We start from the raw sequence: 15,357 nt of genomic DNA on the forward strand, positions 1-15,357 counted from the left end.
ACACCTGTAAATGGTATTATAAGAATAATGTGAAAGAGTGGTCAGCACCCCTTACAGGGTTAACCCTTCAAACCGAAACTACAGAGATTAATTGTCTTAAATAGTGAGAAACCTTCTGAAACGGGTTTGCCCTTTTCATTGTTAACTAGGGGGATAACTCACCAGGCAAACACATACACAGAACAATCAAACATGGAGCAGCAGGCAGTTTTTTTCAATGCCCTTCACAGTTTCACTCTGTCTGTTACAGTGGCTGGTGATGTCTCCTGCACCGAGAGCTGCCATGTTCCTGGTACTTTGTCAGAACGAGCTTCCTGTTGGGAAGAAGTTCAGTGGTTAGGACATAGGTGATGCCGCTGCTCGTTGGAATGCATAGGCAAATCATTCAAAGGTGTGGTAAGATATGTTCTACTCTTTTAAAAAAGAATCTAACCTCCCTTTTCTCATTCATTTGCATAATGAACTGCATTGACTCATTAACCTAGGCTTTCAAGCCAGCAGCTTCCTATTTGATTGCTAATTATTTATTGCAAGCTCTTTAGGCCAGGGACAGTCATTTACTATATGTTTCTATAGCACCTGGCCCAATGGGATGTGGGTGTCGTTGGTCAGTAGCACTACCACAATTTAAGTGTTTCTTCTTCTTCATCATCATGATGTCTTTCAGAATTATTTTTCCATTATTTTCTCTCCTTTGTAGATCTATGTAGTCATCAGACTCTCTTGTATGTTATGTTGGCATTTTCCTTAACCCTAGTTTATATTTGGAAAGAATCATAATTTGGCTGTGTCTCTGCTGCAAGGGGTGTGATCTGCAGCTCCTGTAGACATATATTTGTCCTGGCTTTAGTTTGGCTAGCTTGATAAAATAGCAGTGAGAACAAGGTGGCATTGTCTGCAGTGGGAGCCTAGCAATGACCAGGAGGGTGAGGCAGCCGTGTACAGCCTACTACAGATGAGGGAGGAAGGATGGTCCTGCAGTAGGAGTTGGAGGTTGACTGTTATTTATCATTTCTTTGTGATAGCTCTCATAATGTGCTAGGCATCTTGCAGACACCTAAAAAGGGATGATCCCTGCCCTGAGAAGCTTATGATATAACCATGGGTTGAATTGGGGATCTACACCTTCAATTTCTTTAGCTCATAAAGTATTAAATTACTGTATCGATTGGATTTGACTCCAGTTACAATCCATCATATTTTTGCTACTAGCAAGATGCTCTGTTGGAGGGATTATGGGGAAAAGGGAACATACTTGCTCATGTGGTGGCTGTGTCCAGAAATTAGTTGGTTTGAGTAGGAAATTATTAAAGAGATTCATCTTATAACAAAAATGCCAGCGTCCCGGAGATCCCCTGACCCTAAAGCTCCAGTACAGGAGCTACATTTTAAACAGAACGACAAAATAGTTCCTTTTTTTATTGTTAGCAGCAAGACTTTGTATTGCCAAAATGTGACATCTCCTCCTATGGAACTGTGCTATAGTAAAATATGGACTGTCCTTGTAATGGGAAAGCTTTCACACCAAGTACTACACAAGTGCCAAAAAGGTGAGTCTCATGCACCAACAGAAGTTGGTCCAATAAGAAATCTTACTTCACCTGCCTTGTCTCTCTCCAAAAGAGGGCAGGTATATAGACATGTGGTCACCCTTTTTAGCGTACTCAGGGGAGGAGGGCTTACCAGCCAGCAAGCCAGAATCTTGAGCAAGATTAGTTGAATATTAACCTGAACCTGAATAAGTAATGTACAATGTAGAATAGAAACATTCTATTGTAACTCTATATTAATAAAAAGTTTCCAACCCCCCATTAACTATGGGTTGTGTTACATCCAAGTCCCTGCCCCCATCTGTGCCACAGTTTCCCCATCTGTACAATGGGAATGATCCACTCATCCACCTTCCCAGGGCAGTTATGTGGCTGAATTCATTGATGTTTGGGCACTACTCTGTGACCTTCAGACAGGAAGCGCTAGAGAAGGGCAGACAGTGATAAAGGTGACTCTCTATATGAGTGACTCTGCACTGTGTCTGAACTTGATTTTCATGGTTCGGTCTTGCAGTCCTGCCGTGCAAGACAATTAGTCCTGAATTCATGTCAAGTATCACCTAGTTGCATTAGTAATGGGAATTATTTACTCATTTACTCTCAAATCCATTCCTGCATCAAGCTGTTTAGGCACAAGTTACAGAAGTTTTCAAGGATAATTGTTAGTGAACTATCCCCGTTTGTGATCTGGGCTCTGCGAGTTCTAAGAGCTGCCACCCTTGGTCTCACTTGAAGCACGTATGACTTATATCTCTGATTCCTCACTGAAGTGGCTGTAGCCTCCTGCCTGCAGACTGTACGTACCACGTCATTAGGCAATAGACATGATTTTGCTGATCCTTCTGAGTGCTTTGCAGGAGCTGCTGGCCAAGAGCCAAGCACACGGCGGCAGCTCTTTCCCAAGGTGAGGATGGCTTCTGCATGGAGCATATAGAAGATTTGTGTGTTGGTGGGGAGAGGGGGAAGTTCCCTGTCTGTTGAGCAAAATGGCCAGGAGGATCTGGAGGAGGAGCACTGAAAGGATTGGAAGCTCCATCGCAAGGACTTGCCAGGCTGGGGAAGACAGGTACTCTCTTTGCTCTGCTCTTCTGTTTCCTACAGCTGCTTTAGAGGAGTATGCAACTCCCTGTTCCCAAGACACCTCGGTATGCGCCCTTAGTGAGCACACAGAGCAGATACCTAGCACCCCCCTTGTCACTCTCAGGCTGTGGCTGCACTAGCCGTTAGTCCTCACCATTGCGATAAGGTGCTGATAGCCACCTTGAGCCAGAGTCATCCCTGCGCTGCTGGCTCAGGCACTGGGATAGGGACAGACAGGAGGCAGTGTATGCCTCTGGGCTGCAGGGGCCAGTGTGGCCTTTGGGGCAGGTGTGGGCAGCCCTCCCCCCACTCTGACCTGCTCTCTGCACCCAGAATGCTCCCTGCACCCAGTGGTCCTGCAGAGGTCCCCCCAGCACTGAAGATATTCCTTAGGAGCCCTGTGTGCCTGCCCTATTGCCCCTCTGCACCAGCCTACCTGCAAAGGGCCATAGGGTAATGATAAATTGTCACCGAGAGCTGCTCTGAGCCAGGACAGACACCCCAATGGAGCCCTTGTCGACACTAGCTCTTCCACCAGCAAAGCTGCCACATTTTAGGGGGAAAAGACTAGTGAAGGCAAGGCCCTAGAAAACTCCCATGACCTGCAGGAGTTCAGTTAGTGTGAAGTCTGTTCTACCAGTGGGGGAGATGAGGCACAGAGAGAGCCAATGTCATGCTCAAGGTCTGAGTGAGTCAGCGGCAGAGCCAGGAACAGAACCCAGGAATCCTAACTCCCAGCTACCTGCTCTCCCCACTGCACATGCTGCGTTCTCACAGGCAGGAGAGTGAGGGAGAGTTGTTTATTACTTCACTAAAGTCTGAGCTACCTGGGAAAACGCTGCTGTTATAACCCCAGCACACTCCTTTATGGGGCTTGGTCAATATTTGTTTTCTCCTGGCTTTTTGGTCTTCTTGGACTGTTTGCACACTGAGATCTCAGCCCTGTTCACCTGCTCTCTGGGCCCATCTCTTGCGCAACCTTGTTGTCAGCCTGCCTTGTTTGCAGGGCAATGAACTATAGTTCGGTCAGTCCCAAAGAATCTTTCTAACCCAAATCTTGCCCACTTGGTTTCTTTTGGGGCTGGCGGAGAAGGCTGTTACCCGTTGAAGACAATCCCTGTTTCTCCCCGTAGTCTTGTGCCTCCCATAGCCAAAGCAAAGGCCAATTTAATCCCTTGAGCAGCAGGTACGGTGGGCACTCAGGAGCCATGAGGTTTGGAGTGGCACCCTCTACACTGCATGCAATGTCCATGGGATGTGCCAGCCTCCTCAGGCTAATACTTGGTGCTCGCCCACTTTGGGTGACAATCCAGGATGCCTACGTGCTTCAGGTACTCAGTCTACCTGGGTAGATGGGAGCTTCTGGCTTTTGACATTATGCCTCGCAATGCTCCTCTGGCATGTGAGAGCCTGGGTGGCTACCATCTTATCTGCTTTTATTGCCTTTATAAACTAGATTATACAAGGTTTCACCCAGTTCATACAAAGTCTCAATAAACCACGACTCAGCCAATCAGTTATTTACAGGGAAACATTCCCAGGTGACCTGCTTGAGGGTGGTGGTGGTGGGAAATGGGCATATGCCTGGTCCAGTAACCAATTACATCCCATGATAAAACATGCTGGAAATGTGTCACATCCCAGTGTAGACATGGCTTTTGCAAACCATGTTATAGCCTTGGGCCAAGAATTTTTTCAGAAGTGACTAGTGATTTGAGCACCCCAAAATTGAGACACCTCAAAAAGGCCTGACTTTCAGTGATGGGTGCTCAGCACTGTCTGAAAATCAGACCCTTTTGTGTCCCCCAGAAACGGAGACATGCACAATCACTGGTCACTTTTAAAAAGTCTATATAATGGCTAAGATGTACCTAGGCTGGGATTTGGTCTCTTTCCAGGATAAGCTGTGTCTGAGCATGGCTCTGTCTAGGATGCTAGTCTAGACATGGGTGGAGACTCTCTCCCCTCTGTAGCTAATTGCTGTATCTTAATGGCTTTGGCTGAACAGGGGTCACTGGCTGTATCCACTCTGAATCTGAACCCCCATACAATACCCTCGCTGTCCCCTAGAGAGATCAGCAGAAAGGCAGCATTGATCCTGACCAGGGGGTGGGGGGAAGAGGGGGAGGGGAGCAGTTGGGGTGATGACTCCCATTGCTTCCTCTCTCCCATTGATGCATACACTGATTCATTTACAGCAAAGGCCATGCAGTCTGAGAGCTCAGCTGAATGGGATGGGAGGGGGAGAGAGGACCGATAATGTTTTGCTCCTCGGCAGCCTGATTTGTGATTAGCAGTACCAGTTGAAGCCCTGTTGCCCTGTACCCCTGACCCACACATTTTCTCTGGCGTCAGCCCTATCTGCCTCTGTTGGGAGGAAGGGGGAGGGGCTGGGGGAGTGACATGGCTCCTGAAATCGTAGTGACTTCTGTAGAGTCAGGAGGGAGTTGACGGCTTGGTCCCAGCCTAGGGCAATGGGCCTGATTCTTCTCTCACACTGCTGTAAATCAGGAGTCGCTTCATTTGTGTAGGCTCAAGCCCAGGGAGGTTCCCCAGAGCAGTTCCAGTGGTGCTGGCTGCCTCCGTCACACCCTGCTCATGCATTGCACTCTCTGCCAGCGAAGTTCTATTATTTCTTCCGTTACAGTAGGGCCCTGAGCCCCAGGCCCCATATTGCCAGGACTGTGTTCAGACACAGTGTGAAGCATTCCCCGCCCTGGAGAGCTTACAATCTAAATAGGCAAAACCAAGCAAGTGGGAGGAAGAAACTTTGTTGCTCTGCCACTTACCTGCTGGGTGACTTTGAGCCAGGAATTGTACCCAGGTCTCCTGATTCCTAGTCTAGGGCCCTATCTCCTGAGCCAGCTCCATTCACTTCTCCTCTCACTCTGGCCTCTGCCTTCTTTTTCCATGCTGCTCCCCTGGCATGGCAGGCCCCCCCCCCCCAGCATCTCAGCCATTCTCTACTGCACTCTTTCTCTTCCCTCAGCAAGCTGTGATCGAGCCCCCATGTTTCTAATGCAGTCAAAAGCTGTGAAAGTGCAACTTCTGCAGAGATGGTGGGAGGGGCGGAGTGATTCCTTCAGGCCATGGGGGTCAGAGACCGAACGCAGGGGATGTTTGAGCTTTGGGTCTTCAAATCCAGAGTTCATACCTCTCTTTCTCTAACCATTATCACAATATCATGACACTGCAGCATCCTCTGCTAACTCAAATGCTGTGATTTTGTAATTCTTTATTGTTCTCATAGCACCCAGAGGGGCCAATCAGGATCAGGGCACCATTGTGCTGGGCACTGCCGAAGGCATGGTCCCACTCGGACGAGCATATTGCTGAATTGCCACATTGGGATTTGGGGAAGGAGGGGTGGGTTGTACAATCATTTTAGTTAATTCATAATTAAGGCTACGATTTTGTCAGAGAACTTGCCCTAGACGCCAATTCAGTCCCACTCAAAGCCTATTTGGAGGGCTGAAGTGGTGCACAGATCTTGTGTGAGCCCTCCGAAGAGGGGGTGAATTTGCCCCACAGGAACATATTCACAGAGCGACACATCTTGGGGTGTGAGAAGGGATGTTTGTAGTGACTTGCAAGTCCTCAGAGCCCGGTGTTGACACAGCCTGCCGAGATCAGAATTATCCAGTGAAAATCATGGGGAAGGGGGCTGACAACAACATTCTGAAGGCAGCTTAGATGAGCCTGGCTTTTCTTTTGGCTTCCTGCTTTGCAGGCTGGCAGCTTGGAGAGGTCAGCATGGCTCTGGGAGTCCTGCTTGTGCATTAACCATTGATGCAGAGCACGGGAAAGGAAATGAAACATGGATTTTTCAGGGCTCTCACAAAAAGCATGAGGAGAGCACATGGCAGTGGGGATACTAGAAATAGAGCAGTTAGACTGAGAGATAAGGGCCAGTTTTTCAAACAGCTTCAGGTATCCAATTAAGAGCCAGTTGTCTAGGTTTCAATTGCTGTTGTGGTAAATGTACATGCAAATAGAGGTGAAATTCACACACGTGCTGCATGCACAATCATGCCCCAATCTTTCTGAATATTTTTGTTTATGATCCCTACATGCAAGAAATAAATCAAGAATCTCTACCTATATATTTAGGCTTGGGAGGACCTTCCTCGCTGTATTATACCAGTTTTAATATGAATCACATTTTAGGTGATGCTATCCCTTTAAGACCAACTGCTGCCTGCCTCAAACACTGAGCTGTGGGGTGATTTTTACCATATGTTGGCTATGTGACCCCTACACAGGAAACACACACCTCCTGGGGATCTGAAATCATTCCATGCAATTCAGTTCAGCTCAGGCGATCCATGCCTCACCCTGCTGGTATGTTTCATTAAATAACTTGTACTGTGCATTTTTTCATTATTCCTTTTCCTGTTCAGTTTTATTTTGAAAGTAAACTCTTCACTGTCCTCTCCCATGGGATAGTTCTTAATGTACAGGCCTCACCAGGTGACCATTCTGGGCGCTGTGGCTAAACATGTGCAAAACACCATGGGAAAATGACTGGGGGTGAAAAGCTCAGCTAGATCCCTGGTATCTAATGGCAAAGCCACCAATCCCAGAGAGACTGGTCAGCTGACCAGGATGAATTCATTCCATTTGCTGGCCCAGGTGGCAGATGCTGGAGCAGCCAAAGGATAATCCACATGAAACAGTCACTCCAGTCTGGTTTAGATGGTTCCTTGGTGCAGTGTTTGTGATCTAATTGTGGAAGGCAGGATGATCTAGCTCAGAGATACTCAGACTGAAGCTCACGAGCTGCAAGTGGCTTTTTAATGTTTCTCCTGCAGCTCTTTGCAGCACATGATAGTAAAACACTGTGTGCTTTAATTATTAACCAATCAGGATGTTTTTACTGTTGTAAAAGCAATTGTAAGTTGATAAAATAATAATACTTGGTCAGTCATTTTGCTGTGGGAATTACAAATATGTATAGTAAATGAAACAATGAATTCCCATACTGTTGCTCATTTGGGTAATGTTAATCACTAATTTGGCTCCTGAACCACTGAGGTCTGAGTATCACTGATCTAGCAGTTAGAGCACACGGTTAGGAGGCAGGAGATCTGTGTTCAGTTCTAGACCTTCCTGTGTGAGCCTGGGTTGCTCAAGTCTAGCTAGATTCTCCTTTCTATATGTTAGTTTGCTCACCTGTTTAACAACAGGGAGTCTGTGAGACTTAATTCATTGGTGCGTTTGAGGCTTTCTGATATTGCAGTGATGAGCAGCATACAACTGGCTATAAATACAAAATATCTCCTGCGGAGGGTTAATTAAGTCATTCCTGTCAAGCTAACTGAGGTCTGCAACTGGAAAGAGCTAGCAAAGGGCACAGCATTATTACTGAAAGCAGCAGGAGTTGTAGCAGGGGAGTGGGAACCAAGAGACTGCCACTGACGTGCTTTGAGGTCATGTGCCCTCTCTGAACCTCAATTTCCCCATGTGTGGAATGGAGATTGTGATATTCACCTGCCTCCCAATAGAGCTGTGAGAGTAACAGTCTCGTAGAAATATAGGTCTGGGAGGAACCTTCAGAGGTCATCTAGTCCAGCCCCTTGCACTGAGACAGGACCAAGTTTATGTAGATCACCCAAGACCAGGAGCGGCTCTAGACATTTCGCCGCCCGAAGCAGGGCGGCATGCCGCGGGGGGCGCTCTGCCTGTCGCCGGTCCCGCAGCTCCAGTGGACCTCCCGCAGGCGTGCCTGTGGATGCTCCACCGAAGCTGCGCGGGACCAGCGGAATCTCCGCAGGCACGCCTGCGGGAGGTCCACCGGAGCCACCTGCCGCCCTCCCGGCGACCGGCAGAGTGCCCCCCGCGGCATGCCACCCCAAGCACGCACTTGGCGTGCTGGGGTCTGGAGCTGCCCCTGACCCTGACAGGTGTTTGTAGAACCTGTACTTAGAAACGTCTAATGACAGGGATTCACAACCACCCTTGGAAGCCTGTTCCACTCATTAACTATCCTTCTAGTTAGAGCTTACTAATATCTAACCGAAATGTCCCTTGTTGCAGATTAAGCCCATTACTTTGTGTCCTGTCTTCAGTGGACATGGAGAATAATTGATCACCATCCTCTTTATGACAGCACACTTGAAGGCTATTATCAGGTCCCCCCTCAATCTTCTTTTTCAAGACTAAACATGCCCATTTTTTTTAACCTTTCCTCATAGGTCGAGTTTTTAAATACCGTATTTTCCAGCGTATAAGACGACTGGGCGTATAAGACGACCCCCTAATTTTCCACTTAAAACATAGGTTTTGGCCTATACTCGCCGTATAAGACTACCCCCCCTTCCAAGGCTGAAGGCCCCACCACCGAAGACCCGGTAGGGAACCGTCCAGTGAGTACACCCCCCACCCACATCCTGCCCCCCCTCAGAAACCACAACCCATAACCCCCCCTGCCCTGCTCCTTGTCCCCTGACCACTCCTTCCCAAGACCCCCAACCCTAACTCCCCCCCAGGACCCCACCCCCGGCCCAACTTGCCCCGCGCCCTGTCCCCTGACAGCCCCGACGCCCTCCACCCCCATACCCACCGACCCCAGGAACTCCCACGCCGCGCCTCCCCCACCCCCTTCCCCATCCCCTGTCTGCCCCCAGAACCTCTGCCCGATCCAACCCCTCCTCCCCGCCCCAGTCCCAGCCCTGGCTCTGGCCTCTTACCCCTGCCGGGGGCCAGAGTCGGAGCCGCAGCCGCGGGGCCCGGCTCCCCGGGCCCGGCTGACACCGGAGCCGGAGCCGCAGCTGCGGGGCCCGGCTCCCCGGGCCGACACCGGGACCGGCGCCGCAGCCGCGGGGCCCGACTCCCGACCGGCCGACACCGGGACCGGCGCCAGCCACGGGCCCGACTCCCGGGCCTGGCCGACACCGAGCCGCACCGCAGCCACGGGCCTGGCTCCCGGGCCCGCCGACACCGGGACCGGAGCCGCAGCCACGGGCCCGACTCCCGGCCCGGCCGACACCGGGACTGGCGCCGCAGCCGCGGGGCCCGACTCCCCGGGCCCGGCCGACACCGGGACCGGTGCTGCAGCCGCTGGGCCCAGCTCCCCGGGCCGACACCGGGACCGGCGCCGCAGGTAAGCCGTCCCGCCCCCTCCCCCACATGCCCGGCTTACCTGCCCACTCCTTTTTTCAGGCTTCCCGTGAACATTTGATTCGCGGGAAGCTGGGGAAGGGGAGGAGAAGGAGGGCGGAGCGTTCAGGGGAGCGGTGTCATCTATTAAGCCTGCTCGGATTGGCTGAGTCACAGAGGCAGGCTATTACAACCTTTGCCAATCCGAGCAGGCTTTGTATGCATTAATGGCATACACCAGAGAGACGGATTGGCTCAGCTGAAGCCTGTTTATACCCGGCGTATAAGACGACCCCTGATTTTTGGGGGTTGTTTTTTAGTTTAATAAAGTCATCTTATACGCCGGAAAATACGGTACCTTTATCATGTTTGTTCTCCTCTAGAGCCTCTTCAGTTTGTCCACATCTTTCCCAAAGTGCGGTACCCAGAGCGGGACACAGTACTCCAGCTGGGACCTTACCAGTCTTTGGTTCCTCTCCTAAAAAAACATTGGGTTTTGTCGTGCGGCAAGTGCGGGCGGGGACCTACCACAACATACAATTTAGAGCTCCTGTAAAAGAACAAGTTGTTAACTTGCTGTGATGCTGATGATCAAAACTGTAGGCTGAGCTGCAAACTGACAGGTTCACAGCTGGAAGTGTATTCCACACTTGTATACACAATTCACTTGTGTATTCGTATAGATCAAAGTGATTGTTAAAGGTATAAGAATGTATTTGGTATTTAAACTTCATGAAAAATAATGGGATGTTACATTCATTGTTGTCACTTATCTGAATCCTGTTATAGTGTAGTAACAAACATTTATGTTGTATAAATCCCTGTAACTAAATAACCCACCAAATGAGAAAGAAGTATTGTGTAATACAAATGAAGAACTTTAACAGGAAAGTGCTAATTCCTGCGCATTTGAAGGCAAGTGGTCCTTTGCAATTGATGATCAGAGCTCAAAGACTCTAAGGGCACATCTACACTTGCAAAGTTACAGTGCCAGCAGTTACACCGCCACTCAGAGAGCGCTGAAGAAAAACCGCTGTTTTGTGTTCACACTGACAGCTGCCTGCGCAATAGTGTGTTCACACCTGTGGCACTTGTGGTGCTATTTGTAGCAGTGCACTCTGGGCAGCTATCCCACAGAGCACCTCTTTCTCTTTTGCCGCTAAGACTTGTGGGAAGGCAGAAGGGGTTGCAGGGTATCCTGGGTCCTGTCCCAATGCCCTGTGATGGATTGCTTCACATCCCAGCCATCCCTGTGCTTCCATCTGCATTTGGCGTCATCTTTCAACAGTTTGTGTACTGTGTGCCCTACCCTGCCTCTTTCTGGCTGCAGGAATGGAGTGTGATGCTTGTACCATGTCTTTTTGTTCTGTGTTAGTAAGGACCTAGCACAATGGGGAGCTGGTCACTATGATAATACAGATTAGATACACAGCAACAATATTATTATTATAAAACAAAACCAAGGTTAAGAAGTTTGACAGAGGATGTGAAGAAAGCTAGTGTACTCAATGCTTTTTTTGCCTCTGTCTTCACAGACAAGGTCAGCTCCCAGACAGCTGCACTCTGCAGCACGGTATGGGGAGGAGGTGACCAGCTCTCTGTGGGGAAAGAAGTAGTTCGGGACTATTTAGAAAAGCTGGACGAGCACAAGTCCATGGGGCCGGATGCGCTGCATCCGAGGGTGCTAAAGGAGTTGGCCGATGAGATTGCAGAGCCATTGGCCATTATCTTTGAAAAATCATGGCGATCGGGGAAGGTCCCGGATGACTGGAAAAAGGCTAATGTAGTGCCCATCTTTAAAAAAGGGAAGAAGGAAGATCCAGGGAACTACAGGCCAGTCAGTCTCACCTCAGTCCCTCGAAAAATCATGGAACAGGTCCTCAAGGAATCAATTCTGAACCACTTAAAGGAGGGGAAAGTGATCAGGAACAGTCAGCATGGATTCACCAAGGGCAAGTCATGCCTGACTAACCTAATTGCCTTCTATGATGAGATAACCGGCTCTGTGGATGGAGGAAAGCAGTGGATGTGCTATTTCTGGACTTTAGCAAAGCTTTTGATACAGTCTCCACAGTATTCTTGCCAGCAAGTTAAAGAAGTATGGGCTGGATGAATGGACGGTAAGGTGGATAGAAAACTGGCTAGATGGTCGGGCTCAACGGGTAGTGATCAATGGTTCCATGTCTAGTTGGCAGCCGGTATCAAGTGGAGTGCCCCAAGGGTCGGTGCTGGGGCCGGTTTTATTCAATATCTTCATTAACGATCTGGAGGATGGTGTGGACTGCACCCTTAGCAAGTTTGCAGATGACACTAAACTGGGAGGAGTGGTTGATACGCTGGAGGATAGGGATAGGATACAGAGGGACCTAGACAAATTAGAGGATTGGGCCAAAAGAAATATGATGAGGTTCAACAAGGACAAGTGCAGAGTCCTGCACTTAGGACGGAAGAATCCCATGCACTGCTACAGACTAGGGACCGAATGGCTGGGCAGCAGTTCTGCAGAAAAGGACCTAGGGGTTACGGTGGACGAAAAGCTGAATATGAGTCAACAGTGTGCCCTTGTTGCCAAGAAGGCTAATGGCATTTTGGGTTGTATAAGTAGGGGCATTTCCAGCAGATCGAGGGAAGTGATCATTCCCCTCTATTCAGCACTGGTGAGGCCTCATCTGGAGTACTGTGTCCAGTTTTGGGCCCCACACTACAAGAAGGATGTGGATAAATTGGAAAGAGTCCAGCGGAGGGCAACAAAAATGATTAGGGGGCTGGAACACATGACTTATGAGGAGAGGCTGAGGGAACTGGGATTGTTTAGCCTGCAGAAGAGAAGAATGAGGGGTGATTTGATAGCTGCTTTCAACTACCTGAAAGGGGGTTCCAAAGAGGATGGATCTAGACTGTTCTCAGTGGTAGAAGATGACAGAACAAGGAGTAATGGTCTCAAGTTGCAGAGGGGGAGGTTTAGGTTGGACATTAGGAAAAACTTTTTCACTAGTAGGGTGGTGAAGCACTGGAATGGGTTACCTAGGGAGGTGGTGGAATCTCCTTCCTTAGAGGTTTTTAAGGTCAGGCTTGACAAAGCCCTGGCTGGGATGATTTAGTTGGGTTTGGTCCTGCTTTGAGCAGGGGGTTGGACTAGATGACCTCCTGAGGTCCCTTCCAACCCTGAGATTCTATGATTCTAAGTGACTTGATCACATTCTACAAATCCCTAAATGGGGAGAAGATTTCTGGTAGATGGCTCTTTAATCTAACAGGAAAAAAGCATAATGAGTTCCAGTAGTTGGAAAGCTGAATTTAGACAAATTCTGGCTAGAAACAAGGCACATTTTTTAACGATGATGGTTAAGGCTATGAGTTTGTCATGGATTCTGTGGCTTTCTGCCACCTCTGTAAAATTCCACAGCTGCTGCAGCTAGTGTGGCTGACCCCAGGGCGCCTGAGCAATTCCAGGCTCACACGGCCCTGGAGCCGGGCACACCAGCCACTCCTGGAGCTGCCCTCCAGCCACTGCTTGGTGGCCCCGGGCAGCTCGCTCTGGGAAACATCTGAGCAGCAGCTGGTGTGGCTTGCCCTGGGGACCCCCAGAGCAGTGGCCGGTGGGGCTGGACCTGTGAATTGTTGTTTATTGCTTATGACCTGTCCATAACTTTTACTAAAAATACCCATGACTAATCTTAACCTTAGTGATGGTAATTAACCATTGGAACAACTTGTCTAAGGGTATGTCTACACTACGGGACTATTCCGAATTTGCATAAACCGGTTTTGTAAAACAGATTGTATAAAATCGAGTGCGCGCGGCCACACTAAACACATTAAATCGGTAGTGTGCGTCCACGGTCCAAGGCTAGCATCGACTTCTGGAGCGTTGCACTGTGGGTAGCTATTCCGTAGCTATCCCATAGTTCCCGCAGCCTCCCCCGCCCCTTGGAATTTCCGGGTTGAGATCCCAGTGCCTGATGGGGCAAAAATCATTGTCGCGGGTGGTTCTGGGTAAATGTCGTCAGTCACTCCTTCCTCTGGGAAAGTAACGGCAGACAAGCATTTCGCGCCTTTTTTCCCTGGATTGCCCTGGCAGATGCCATAGCATGGCAATCATGGAGCCTGTTTTGCCTTTTGTGACTGTTACTGTATGTGTACTAGATGCCGCTGACAGAGGCGATTCAGCAGCGCTACACAGCAGCATACTTCTGCTTTTGCATGACAGCAGAGATGGTTACCAGCCATACTGCACCATCTACCAATCTGTAAATTGGTAAAAAGATGATCATGGCTACCAGTCGTTTTGCACCATTTGCTGCTGTCATAAGTGCCCCTGGCTGCTCTTAGCCAGGGGCGCAAAAGCCAAAAATCACTCCCAGAGTCAATCCCTCCTTTTTGGTATCTAAAAATAGAATCAGTCCTGCCTAGAATATGGGCAAGTGTACTAGAGAACCACTGTATCAGAGAGCACAGCTGCTCTGTGTCAGATCCTGCAGAAATTATGAGCTGTATGCTATTCACAGGGGGTGCTCCTGCAACAACCCCACCCGTTGATTCTGTTCTTCCCCCAGCCTTCCTGGGCTACCATAGCATTGTCCCCCCACTTGTGTGATGAAGTAATAAAGAATGCAGGAATAAGACACACTGACTTGTTAGTGAGAAATGAGTGGAAGGCAGCCTCCAGCTGCTATGATAGTCCAGACAGGACAGTAAAGAGTGTGGAGGAGAGGAGCCCAGCATCCCTCTGCTAGTCCAGGGGCAATTGAATCTTTTTTTTACACATGAAGGGTGGGGGCTGACAGAGCTCAGCCCCCTGTTGCTATGATGACGATGGTTATCAGCCATACTGCACCATCTACCAGGAAAAATTAGGGCCAGGCGCCCTTGATTGACCTGACAGATGCTAGTCAGCATGGTTACTAGCCCTTTTGCACTGCCCCATGTGCCAATAGGCTGATGATGAGAACGGGTACCAGTCATTTTGCACCATCAGCCACCCATGGCGGGGGGGGAGCAAGGATGTTGGTGTTGAGTGCTGCAGCATCGCGTCTATCTGCAGCATTCAGTAAAGATAGGGTGACATGTAAAAGAGTCAAGAGAGGATTGTTTTCCCTTTCACTTCTGGGGGTGGGAGGGGGGGTGCGTAAATTGCCGAGCTATGCCCTGACCCACTGCGGACACTGTGTTTGACCCTAGAAGCATTTGGAGCTCAGCCAAGAATGCAAATGCTTTTCAGAGAGACTGCAGGAACTGTGGGATAGCTTGAGTCCTCCAGTCCATGAGCGTCCATTTGATTCCTTGGCTTTCCGTTACGCTTGTCATGCAGCAGTGCGCTGAGCCCCTGCTATGGCGTCTGTCTGGAGATTTTTTAAAAATGTTTTTTAATTCGTCTTCTGTAACGGAGCGCTGATAGAACAGATTTGCCTGCCCTTACAGCGATCACGTCTGCATGGTCCATGCGGGAGCTCTTTCTTTATTTTGATTTTTAACTGCATCGCCACACGTGCTGATCGGAGCTCCACGCTGGGCAAACAGGAAATATTCAAAAGTTTGCGGGGCTTTTCCTGTCTACCTGGCCACTGCATCCGAGTTCAGATTGCTGTCCAGAGCGGTCAGTGGTGCACTGTGGGATACCGCCCGGAGG

The 15,357-nt window shown here is 49.4% G+C and overlaps 1 long non-coding RNA gene across 3 annotated transcripts in view; it reads left to right on the top strand.

The window, feature by feature from the left end:
- LOC120372457 overlaps nt 1–15,357 on the top strand; it is a 41,671-nt gene that overhangs the window by 109 nt on the left and 26,205 nt on the right. For all 3 annotated transcript variants that reach the window (XR_005584980.1, XR_005584982.1, XR_005584981.1), the window contains exon 2: nt 251–391. This is a non-coding gene — a long non-coding RNA (uncharacterized LOC120372457). The remainder of the gene's footprint in view (nt 1–250; nt 392–15,357) is intronic.

This window comes from Mauremys reevesii, linkage group 9 (assembly GCF_016161935.1).
Source record: "Mauremys reevesii isolate NIE-2019 linkage group 9, ASM1616193v1, whole genome shotgun sequence".
Taxonomy (NCBI): domain Eukaryota; kingdom Metazoa; phylum Chordata; order Testudines; family Geoemydidae; genus Mauremys; species Mauremys reevesii.